Below are 13,137 nucleotides of genomic sequence, written 5' to 3' on the forward strand. Positions count from 1 at the left end.
TGGAAGAAGCAGAAGAAAGTAGCCTTATGAGTAACTTCATGAAGAAGGTAGAGGCTTGTGTAGAGGAAAAGACAAAAAAATTGGAAGAACGCTGTAAACAACTAGAGGAAAGGGCAAGCAAATTAGAAGAAAACAATAAAGTCCTGGAAGAAAACAATAAAGCACTGAAAGAAAATCATGAAAAAACAATGAAACAAACAAAGGAAACAGTCCAAGAACTGAAAAGGGAAATTGAAAAAATAAAGAAGACACAAACAGAGGGAATGCTGGAAATAGAAAACCTGAGTAAAAGATCAGGAACTTCGGATGCAAGTATAACCAACAGAATGTAAGAGATGGAAGAGAGGATCTCTGGCATTGAAGATACATTAGAAGAAATAGTTTCATCAGTCGAAGGAAACACTAAAGCCAACAAAGTCATGAACCAAAATGTCCAAGAAATCTGGGACACCATGAAAAGACCAAACCTACGAATTATAGGGATAGAAGAAGGTGAAGAATACCAACTCAAAGGCACAGAAAATATATTCAACAAAATTATAGAAGAAAACTTTCCCAACTTAAAGAAGGAAATGCCTATGAAGATACAAGAAGCCTATAGAACACCAAACAGACTAGACCCCCCAAAAAAGTCCCCTCGACACATAATAATTAAACAACTAAATGTACAGAATAAAGAAAGAATATTAAGAGCAGCCAAGGAAAAAGGCCAAGTGACCTATAAAGGTAAACCCATCAGAATAACACCCGATTTCTCAATGGAGACTTTGAAAGCCAGAGGAACCTGGACAGATGTAATGCAGACACTAAGAGACCATGGATGTCAGCCCAGACTAATATACCCAGCAAAACATTCAATCATCATAGACGGAAGGAACAAGACATTCGAAGACAAAGCCAGATTTAAACAATACCTATCCACAAACCCAGCCCTACAGAAAGCACTAGAAGGAAAATTCCAAGCGAAGGAAGTCAGATACACACTCAAAAACACAGGCAATAGATAAAGCCACAACAGTAAACCCCAAAGAAGGGAAGTACACACACACTGCCACCAAAAATAACAGGGATGAAGAATCACTGGTCATTAATATCCCTTAATATCAACAGACTTAATTCACCTATAAAAAGACATAGACTTACAGAATGGATACGAAAGCAGAACCCAACTTTCTGCTGCATACAAGAAACACACCTCAAATTCAAAGACAGACACTACCTAAGAATAAAAGGCTGGGAAAAGACTTTCCAATCAAATGGTCTTAAGAAACAAGGAGGGGTAGCCATCCTGATATCCAACAAAATAGACTTCAAACTAAAATCAATCAAAAGAGATCAAGAAGGACATTACATACTCATCACAGGAATGATCCACCAAGATGAAGCTTCAATTCTGAACATTTATGCTCCAAACACAAGGGCACCCACATATGTAAAAGAAACATTACTAAAGCTTAAACCACATATAAAACCCCACACATTAATAGTGGGAGATCTCAACACCCCACTTTCACCACTGGACAGATCTCCCAAATTGAAATTTAACAGAGAAATAAAGGACTTAACTGATGTCATGACCCAATTGGACCTAATAGATATCTACAGAACATTCCATCCTAACAAGAAAGAATATACCTTCTTCTCAGCACCCCATGGAACTTTCTCTAAAATCGACCACATACTTGGCCACAAAGCAAATCTCAACAGATATAAAACAATTGGAATAACCTCCTGTGTTCTATCTGACCACCATGGTTTAAAGTTAGATTTCAACAACAACAAAAACTACAGAAAACCTACAATCTCGTGGAAACTGAATAATGCTCAACTGAATCACCAATGGGTTAAGGAAGAAATAAAGAAAGAAATTAAATACTTCCTAGAGATCAATGAAAATGAAGACACCACATACACAAACTTATGGGACACTATGAAAGCAGTGCTAAGAGGGAAATTCATAGCACTAAATGCCCACTTAAAGAAGTTGGAGAAATCTCACACTAGAGACTTAACAGCACACCTGAAAGCTCTAGAACAAGAAGAAGCAAAGTCTCCCAGGAAGAATAGACGCCAGGAAATTATCAAAGTGAGAGGTGAAATTAATAAATTAGAAACTAAGAGAATAATACAAAATATTAATGAAACTAAGCCGGGCGGTGGTGGCCCATGCCTTTAATTCCAGCACTTGGGAGGCAGAGTCAGGCGGATCTCTGTGAGTTCGAGGCCAGCCTGGGCTACCAAGTGAGCTCCAGGAAAGGCACAAAGCTACGCAGAGAAACCCTGTCTCGAAAAACCAAAAAAAAAAAAAAAAAATTAATGAAACAAAGAGTTGGTTCTTTGAGAAAATCAACAAGATAGATAAGCCCTTATCCAAACTAACCAAAAGACACAGAGAGAGAATCCAAATCAACAAAATCAGAAATGAAAAGGGGGACATAACAACAGACATTGAGGAAATCCACAGAATTATAAGGTCATATTTCGAAAACCTCTACTCCACAAAACTGGAAAACCTAAAAGAAATGGACATTTTTCTGGATAAGTACCACATACCTAAGTTAAATCAAGACCAGAGAAACTATTTAAATAGCCTAATAACCCCTAAAGAAATAGAAACAGTCATTAAAAGTCTCCCAACCAAAAAAAGCCCAGGACCAGATGGTTTCAGCACAGAATTCTACCAGATCTTCAAAGAAGAGTTAATTCCAATACTCTCTAAATTGTTCCACATAATAGAAACAGAAGGAACATTACCAAACTCCTTCTATGAGGCTACAATTACACTGATTCCTAAACCAAACAAGGATGCAACAAAGAAAGAGAACTACAGACCGATCTCCCTCATGAACATTGATGCAAAAATACTCAATAAAATATTGGCAAACAGACTCCAAGAACACATCAGAACAATTATCCACCATGATCAAGTAAGCTTCATCCCAGGGATGCAAGGGTGGTTCAACATATGAAGGTCCATCAACGTAATACACCATATAAACAAACTCAAAGGGAAAAACCACATGATCATCTCACTAGATGCAGAAAAGGCATTTGACAAAATCCAACACCCCTTCATGATAAAAGTCTTGGAGCCATCAGGAATACGGGGAACATACCTAAACATAATAAAGGCAATATATAGCAAACCAACAGCCAACATCAAATTAAATGGAGAGAAACTCAAAGCAATTCCACTAAAATCAGGAAGGAGGCAAGGCTGTCCACTCTCCCCATACTTATTCAATATAGTACTTGAAGTTCTAGCCAGAGCAATAAGACAACATAAGGAGATTAAGGGGATACAAATTGGAAAGGAAGAAGTCAAGCTTTCCCTATTTGCAGATGACATGATAGTATACTTGAGTGACCCCAAAGATTCCACCTAGGAATTGATAAAGCTTATAAACACCTTCAGCAACATAGCAGGATACAAGATCAACTCAAAAAAATCAGTAGCCCTCCTATATACAATGGACAAAGAAGCTGAGAAGACAATTACAGATACATCACCCTTTACAATAGCCAAAAATGACATAAAATACCTTGGGGTAACACTAACCAAGCAAGTGAAGGACCTATATGACAATAACTTTAAGTCCCTGGAAAAAGAAATTGAAGAAGATGTCAGAAAATGGAAAGATCTCCCATGCTCATGGATAGGCAGGGTTAACATAGTAAAAATGGCAATCTTACCAAAAGCAATCTACAGATTCAATGCAATCCCCATCAAAATACCAACACAATTCTTCACAGACCTGGAAAGAATAATACTCAACTTCATATGGAAAAACAAAAAACCCAGGATAGCTAAAAGAAACCTGTACAATAAACAACTTCTGGAGGCATCACAATCCCTGACTTCAAGCTCTACTATAGAGCTACAGTAATAAAAACAGCTTGGTATTGGCATAAAAACCGACATGTGGACCAATGGAATCGAATTGAAGACCCTGACATTAACCCACACACCTATGGACATATAATTTTTGACAAAGAAGCCAAAAGTGTACAATGGAAAAAAGAAAGCATCTTCAACAAATGGTGCTGGTATAACTGGATATCAACGTGTAGAAGGCTGCAAATAGATCCATATCTGTCACCGTGCACAAAACTTAAGTCCAAGTGGAAAAAAGACCTCAACATAAATCCAGCTACTCTAAACCTGCTAGAAGAGAAAGTAGGAAGTAGTCTTGAACACATTGGCATAGGAGATCACTTCCTAAATATAACACCAGTAGCGCAGACACTGAGACAAACAATCAATCAATGGGACCTCTTGAAACTGAGAAGCTTTTGTAGAGCAAAGGATACAGTCAACAAGGCAAAGTGACACCCTACAGAATGGGAAAAGATCTTCACCAACCCCACATGTGACAGAGGACTGATATCCAGAATATATAAGGAACTCAAGAAATTAGACATCAAAACAACCAACAGTCCAATTGAGAAATGGCTTTAGAACTAAACAGAGAATTCTCAACAGAGGAAACCCAAATGGCTGAAAGACATTTAAGGAATTGCTCAACATCCCTAATCATCAGGGAAATGCAAATCAAAACAACTCTGAGATACCACCTTACACCTGTCAGAGTGGCTAAGATCAAAAACACTGAAGACACTTTATGCTGGAGAGGTTGTGGAACTAGGGGAACTCTCCTCCACTGCTTGTGGGAATGCAAGCTTGTACAACCACTTTGGAAATCAATATGGCACTTTCTTAGAAAATTGGGAATCAATCTCCCCCAAGATCCAGCTATACCACTTTTGGGCATATACCCAAGAAATGCTCAATCATACCACAAGAGCACTTGCTCAGCTATGTTCATATCAGCATTGTTTGTAATAGCCAAAACCTGAAAACAACCTAGATGTCCTTCAACTGAAGAATGGATAAATAAATTGTGGCACATATACACAATGGAATACTACTCAGCAGAGAAAAACAATGACATCATACGGTTTGCAGACAAATGGATCGATCTACAAAAAATCATCCTGAGTGAGGTGACCCAGACTCAGAAAGACAAATATGGTATGTACTCACTCATAGGAAGATGCTAGATGTGGAACAAGGATGACTGGACTGCTACTCACATCACCAGTGAGGCTACCTGGAAAACGAGACCCCAAAAAAATATGGAGAAATGGATGAGATCTACATGAACAGCCTGGTCATGAGTGGGAACAATGAAGGGCAACGGTTGAGGGAAAGAAATTGGGAGATCCTAGCTGGATCAAGAAAAGAGAGGGAGAACAAGGAATAGGAGACCATGGTAAATGAAGACCACATGAGAAGGGGAGGAAGCAGAGAGCTAGGGAGGCCCACGGAGATCCACAAAGATACCCCCACAAAAGACTGCTGGCAATGGTCGAGAGAAGGCAGGAACTGACCTACTTTGGTGATGGGATGGCCAGACACCCTGTTAGTTGTGCCATAAACCCCATCCAAGGAAGGTCTGAGGAATCTGGATGCAGACATCCACAGCTAGGCCCCTGGTGGAGCACTGGGATTCTAATTAGTGAGAAAGAAGAGGGTTTATATGAGCAAGAATTGTTGAAGCCAAGGTTGGATAAAGCACAGGGACAAATAACCAAATGAATGGAAGCACAGGATCTATGAACCAAAGGCTGAGGGGCCCCCAACTGGATCAGGCCCCCTGAACGGGTGAGACAAGTCATTTGGCTTGATCTGTTTGGGAGGCAGATGTGTGTTGGTGCCGGGTCCTGGGCTGGTTGCATGAGTTGGCTGTTTGAATCCTGGGACCTATGCAGGGACGCTTGGCTCTGTCTGGGAGGGGGGGACTGGACCTGGCTGGACTGAGTCTACCAGGTCGATCCCGGTCCTTGGGGGAGACCTTGATCTGGAGGAGGTGGGAATGAGGAGTGGAATGGGGGGAGGGGGGCGAGAGTGGGAGAACAGGGGAATCTGTGGCTATTATGTTGAACTAAATGATGTTGTAAAATAAATTTACTAAAAAATAAAAAAAAGAATAATAGGGATAGAAGAAGGAAAAGAATACCAACTCAAAGGCACAGAAAATATATTCAACAAAATCATAGAAGAAAACTTTCCTAACCTAAAGAAAGAAATACCTATGAAGATACAAGAAGCTTACAGAACACCTAATAGGCTGGATCCAAAAAAAAAGAGTCCCCTCGCCACATAATAATGAAAACACTAAACACACAGAACAAAGAAAAAATATTAAGAGCCACAAAGGAAAAAGACCAAGTAACATATAAAGGTAAACCCATCAGAATAACACCAGACTACTCAATAGAGACTATGAAAGCTAGAAGATCATGGACAAATCTCATGCAGACACTAAGAGACCACGGATGCTAACCCAGACTATTATACCCAGCAAAACTCTTAATCACCATAGGCGGAGTAAACAAAATATTCCAGGATAAAACCAGATTTAATCAATACCTGTCTACAAACCCAGCCCTACAGAAAGCATTAGAAGGGAAAATTCAACCCAAAGAAGCTAAACACATCCATGAAAAATCAAGCAATAGATAATCCCACACCAACATACACCACAGAAGGACAACACAACACAACCACAAAACATAACAGGAATTAACAATCACTGGTCATTAATATCCATCAATATCAATAGTCTCAACTCACCTATACCTGGCGATCTCTGAGCAGGCTTCAGATTTTGACAGTTGATGAAAGATACGACAAGCATTAATGTGTAGGTGAAAAGCTTGGTGAAATTCTGAGTGAAGTTTTAGTTAAAGTTGGTTGAACTTGGGATTGACTGGGAGGCCAAAGATTTAAAAAGCAGAAGATTCTCTCAAGACACAAGTTGTGTGATAATAGTGTGTTTTGTGTGTGTGAATGACAATTTGTAAATGTTGAATTCTAGGCTTCGACAATCATTGTCAGTGCAGATCAAGCTGTAAGTATTTATGTTTTAAAACTTAAATTATAAAGCTAGTTACGTCTTTCTAACAACTAGCTTTAATGTTTATGAGCATATTTTACCTACATTACCTTTTCAGGATGTTGAGAAAGATGCATCACAAGCACAGGCTGGAGGCTGGGGCCTAGATGGTTTTGAGGAAGAGGTCTTGGTGGACTCTTTCATAGAGTAAAGGGAAGCAATGCCTTCTGGGAAATGAGCTACGTTTTAATCTAGTCTTTAAGATTAGAAGTCAAAAACAAAAATATTAAGGAAAGGAAAACCTAATTGATCTTTGAAGTTTTGTTATGTGGAATTGAGTGGGACTTTTGAGGCCTTTCTTCCAGAAAACAAGGACTTGGTTGTCAGGCCTATATTAGGCCTAAACCTTGGTGCCATGTAGTTGTACTTAAATCATTTCAATGGAAAGTGTCTTAGTGATTGGAACTTCTAGTGCAGTTTGGAGTTCTTCCATTTGAAAAATGTGATATTTGCATGGGATTGTTTGAATCTTGTTTTCTAGTCCCTCCCCATCACCACCCTCATAGTCTGAAGGTAGATTTTTCTCTTGATAAAGGAACAAAAAAAGTGAACATCTTGTTTGTAAATAGGTATCTAGTAACTAGTGGTAAACTTGAAATGGTAGAATTCTTAAAAGCCTAATTCTAGGTAGCCTTAAGAAAATGTATCTTAATTATTTTTGAACCTGTATTCACCTTGTTTTTTTCAAATATCTTAAGTTATATTTTCTTTTTCAGAGCTGCTTCTTATTTGGGGCTATTTTTTTTAATTGAGGCGTAATTCATAAAAGGGTATATTGTTTTGATGAGACTTTTTACAACTGTGGCTGGATGTCTTTCTTTAGTCTTCCAAGAAGGGCCATTTTACTTTTTTAGAGTTACTTTTTAAAGTCATGAGATCAACAACTTGGACTACTATGCATGTAAGTGCTAATGCAAATTAAAGCCCAAGTTGACCTCCAGCAGCAGTTCATTCTATGTCGACAGTGGGAGAACACTTTGCCTGTTAGGATACTGTTACTCGTGGACTGAAATGCTGAAGAAACCCCCCCCCCCATTTTGTTTTTTGCAAAAATCAAGGTATATTTTAGGGTTTCCTGGTTGACCTCAACAGATAAACTGAGATGATAGTCTTAGTTCAGAAAGGATTTGAATGTAGATTTACAGTCTACGTGTACAGCTGGCTAAGTGAGATCGCTTTCACAGTTCTGCATGTATCCCATCGGCTCCCCATTAGTCACTGAACTCTTAAAACTGGTATTGTAACATTATCACAATGTTTTGCGCCAATTTTATAAACTTTACATGTGTTCCTTTTCTGAGGCAAACCAAAGGTATATTTCTCAAGGTTCTGCTGCTATCAGCAGCGTTGATGGAGGATTTTTTATACATTTGTAATAGATAGAAATAAACCAGAAAAAAAGAAGAAAAAAAAAGTGGTGGAGGAAAAGGTGAACACTGCAAGAATACTCAAAAGGGCTGAGAGTTGCAAACGCCAAGAATGGCTTTGCATAGTAAATGGAATAGAACAGCTCTGAACTATAGCTTACTTTTCCTGGTTTGGTCTGACAGAATGATTGAATGCTTTTGTACAAAAATCAGAGCCTTAAAAACAAGGATTTGGTGAGATTGTAAAATGGTGTGCCACTTTGGAAAAACAGTTTGGTGGTTGGTCAAAATGCAAAACATTGTTACTCTGTTACTCAACAATTCTACCCTTAGGAATATATCCTCAAACTACTGAAAATGTGCACCTATGAAACATGTACATGAAGGTTTACAGCAGTGTGTTGCTAATAGTAAAAAAGTTAAAACAACTCAAATAGCTATCAAATACTGGAGAGAAATAAAATGTGGCTTATTCATACAATAGAATATTATTAAGACATAAAAATGAATGAGAAACTGACAGATTAAATGACTTTGGTGAACCTTCATAATTTCATTTGTAGATCTTTCCATTTCTAATTTGTCAATACATTTGGGGTTATAAATTATAAATGTACTGCCTCCTGTCAACATTGTATACTTCTATTTGATGATTTCTGTGTCAAACATTATATGGAAAGTTTCCAAGTATTTTCTGTATTAACTGTGAATGAATAAAACAAAATAAATTGCCTGTGATTGGAAAAAATAAAAAAAAATTGCATGTATGTATATTTGCATGCGTGCATGTATATGCAGTCATAAAATAAGCAAAAAGACAAGAGTTCTCAAGGGAAGAGAAGAGGAGGACAAGAGGGCAAACGATGCATATGACAGGAAAACAAGAGGAAGGAAGAAGACATTAGCAAGAGGAGGATGTGGAAGGACAGCAGGTGAGGGAGAGGGATAGGAGCTAATGCTGGTAGCCAGTAGACATGTCAGAGCAACAGCAGATGGCAATTGAGAGTTGAGATATCAGTCCACCAAGAGGAAAACCTCTGATGACCAATTCCATGTAGGCAAGGCCATGAGAATACAGACTCCGAAATATCTTCTGCTTCTCCTTTTGCAGACTTGAGCTGATGGAAGAAAACATTCACATTCTCAGGAATACTGGCCTGAACTTCATAGGGCATTTATGGCAACTCCTTGCCTGTTAATTGCAAGGAGTTAGTTCAAAATGTTTACATAGTCATGGTTTCTGTAATCATTCACTTAATAATGGAGTGTAGCCTTTTTGTAACTGATGGATTGTCTGAAAGGGTTTGTTGGAAGGCATAAGCTGTAAAAAGACATGATAGGAAGGAGCATTGAGAGAGAACAACATGAGAAAATAAAGAAAACTTCAAGAGAGTGTGTGAGTTTTCTTATTGTCCCTTACCCATCAGGTCGAAAAGTTGTAGCTTCACCATGCTGTGGATTTCCCTTTGAGCTCTGTGCTGCCTAGAAGCTGGTACTCCAGGCAGAGAAAAACTGAGTATGTAGGAAATTACCATAGCAAACACACAACATTAGATAGTGAATTTAAAAATAATAGAAATATCTAAATACAGTTATAACTGAGGGAAAAGTTGCCTTGTTCTAGAGATGAGCAGGCAAGTTCTAGAGTGGAGATAAATTTCAAAGACAAAGCCAGAATGTGAACGGGTGGTGCTTGGGAAGCCAAGCTGACTCCAGCCTGTGTTCTTTATGCTCAGGTCCATTGTGCTTGCTGCCTTCTCTGCTTGAAACCTATTTCCTCTTCACTTTGAAACCTAAATCTGTTCTCTACCTCAATGAAAGTTCAGACCTTCCATGAAGCCAGCTGTAGACAACTATAGATCCCTCCCCAGAGACCAGATCAAGGCTCCCACTACCTGGTTCCACCAAGCTTGGGGCCACACCATCCTTAGCAAAATAACTATGGCTTGTTTCCTTTACTGAGCTCCAGTAAGAAGACTTTCTCCATACATTGAGACAAGTCATTGATAAATAAAATCTGAACAGTCAACAGAACCATGAACCTAGGTTGTCATTAATCTGACACAATATCATATATATCTTCAAATTTGTTAGAGTCAAAACTTCCCTAACACAAAGAGCACCTTCCCTCTGCCATTTTCTCCAAAGCCTCCTGAAGACCCATGTTCACATTGGAAGAGTCCTACTCACTGTTTAGGAGAAGGGTAAACACTCAATCCTCCATTTACTACATGGTATTATTTGTTGCTAGATGTGACAGTGTCCCTTATATTGTGGTGAAAAACTGAGATGCAAACCCCAGTTCCAGGATTCCTAAGGAGACTCCAAATAAATGTCTAAGGTTAGCCAAGATATTCCAAGCCAAAGGACACCCAGATACTTCAGTGGCAGTGATGGATGGAAAGGAACTTCTGCCAAGACTGAGTTGTGGAACTTGAAGCTGTGAAAAAGTGGTTCATTCAGTATGTGTTGGAAAGAAGACGCAGAATGGACGAATGTGATAATATTCTATTGGGAAGGCTCATAGTGTTTGCCTAGGCTATCCCATTTCATCATTTGGAAAACCTACAGAAAGGACACCAGTTTGTGATTATACAATAAGAAGGCTAGAATTGTGACTTTCAGGTCACTCTGCCCATACTTCCTATGTACCTGCCCTGTATCTGAGTTCCTTAATCATCTCTCCTGGGCAGAGTCACTGTGAGTTATTTCCTGTGAGGGCCTGGACTATAATGACATCCCTCCTTCTCACTGACTCAAGCATCAGCTTTTTAAGCCAGATTCCTAGATGATATTGTTTAATTTATCCTCAAGGCTATTAATTTTTAGAGTAGAAAATTCCAGCAACAGAAAAATATAAGGAGGAACAAAACTGCTTTCATGGCTACTGTGCTGCCACTGGGGAGTGTTTCTTCTTTATGGAGCCAGTGAGGCTGCTCATCTCATTCACATCCTTTCTACCTGGTTATCAGCCATATTTAGAGTGTGGCTGTGTTACTCACACGTTGCCATTGGACAAGAGGCAGGTGATGTGTGAATGCACAAGGCAGTATGGCTAACAGCTGAGAGGGAACAATTTAGCTCCCCTGGTTTTATAGAAAAAACCAAAGAGGCTAAGGAGAATTAGTATTTGAGGTGAAAAAGCATGGACTCATCTGGCTTTTGGATAGTGCTGGATCTAGGTCTTAATATAATGCACTTTCTTTCATGTTCTTAATAGTGGCTTCCTTCTCTGGTGGACTTTCCCAGGTCATTTTATCTGAATACTTTATGGATGAAGACAGATGGAGACACACCTTCTATGTGGATAGTGAGGCAGTTTACTCCCACCAGTGGGAAGCTAAAGCAATCTTGTCTGATACTCGAACTTGCAAGTAGAAACAGAGTTTTTCATGTCTCTTCTAGTGTCTGTGAGATGGGTTGAGACTAGATCCTTGCTTCTAACGACCTGTGTTTGCTCTGCAGATTCCATGGATGGGTGGAAGGAAGGAAGAACTCCTGAAAGTTATCCTCTGACCTCAAGAGGCAACTGTCTCACAGGCAACTGCATTTACTCATGAGCATCACACTCACAAAACACAAGGTGAAATAAAAATATAAGTAATAGGTAGGTGTTTCTTAGAACATATAGATTGTAGAGTCTGACCAAAGCCATTGTCTGTCCTACCCAGAATGTCATAGACAGAAAGAGTTGGACTACAGGACTGACAGATGACTGCCATCTCCCATTTGATGAGCTCATTCCACTCTGAATTTCAGCTCCCAAGCTCATTGTCAAGTTCCCGTGGCTCATGTGTACAGCTCTTCACAGTGTGAGCTGCAGAACCGAAAGCGCCAGTAAGCAGACAGTTTGAAATGACCAGTGTCCTTTATTTGCACTCAGAAGCTGTCCTGCTTCATCTTGTTCTATCTCCCAGTGACCATGAAGGAAGTTCATATAAGAAGGGGGCTTATGAGAAGAAAAGCCTGAGTCTGTTCCCACACTGACCATGGGAGCAGCTGTTCCAGCACACAGCCTCCTGAGGGCAGCAGTGAACATTATGCATCCAGCCTGAGGGTGGATGCAGGCATTTGCCTTCTGTATAGCCTTCAGGTCAGACACACTATATTGAGCATGTCAGCTGTCAGGAGGCAGGTTTGAGAGCCTCATTTTCCAGCAGAAGAAACAGGTTTCTGACAGACCCACAGCTGTCAAGGTCACGCAGAGGTAGAAAGCCAGTGCTTGGGTACCTCCACCTACATAAAGTTGAGGCCAGCTGACATGGCAGGATTATCTCTAGGCCTGTACATCCTGTTTTCCACAGGCCCCTGTTGTTTCAATTGGTCACTGAGCCCTGGGCCCATGTAAATCCAGAACAGCACAGAAACAGGAGGAAGCTGGTCCTTGGGCTGGGACAGCACAGAGTTGGTCACTGCTATTTAGCAGGCTCTTGGGGCCTGTCCTTACCATCAGGTGACCATAGCCAAGGACAGTGTGAGATTGCAATTTGGGGTGCTTAGGGAGTCAGAGCCTGCTATGGCCTTTCCAAGCTTGCTTCTGTATGCAAATCTTCTTCCTGGCTGCCTGCCACCATGTTCTACAAACCCATGAAAACCCTGTTCTCAGCTATGGGGCACAGAGCCAAGGGCCATGCTGAAATCTTGTTAAGAGGGGTTTCCACACCGCTGGAGTTGGAGGTGGTGATTTCAGGCCTCAGTAGCTGGACCAGGACCTAGTTCCCTCAGCTGCTAAATAGATTAAAAATACCTTGTTCCAGGATATCCCTGGCATGATGGACAGGGAAGAGCCTGGGGCATCATGAGGGTGGTGC

The sequence above is a fragment of the Peromyscus leucopus genome, chromosome 4 (genome assembly GCF_004664715.2).
Source record: "Peromyscus leucopus breed LL Stock chromosome 4, UCI_PerLeu_2.1, whole genome shotgun sequence".
Classification (NCBI taxonomy): domain Eukaryota; kingdom Metazoa; phylum Chordata; class Mammalia; order Rodentia; family Cricetidae; genus Peromyscus; species Peromyscus leucopus.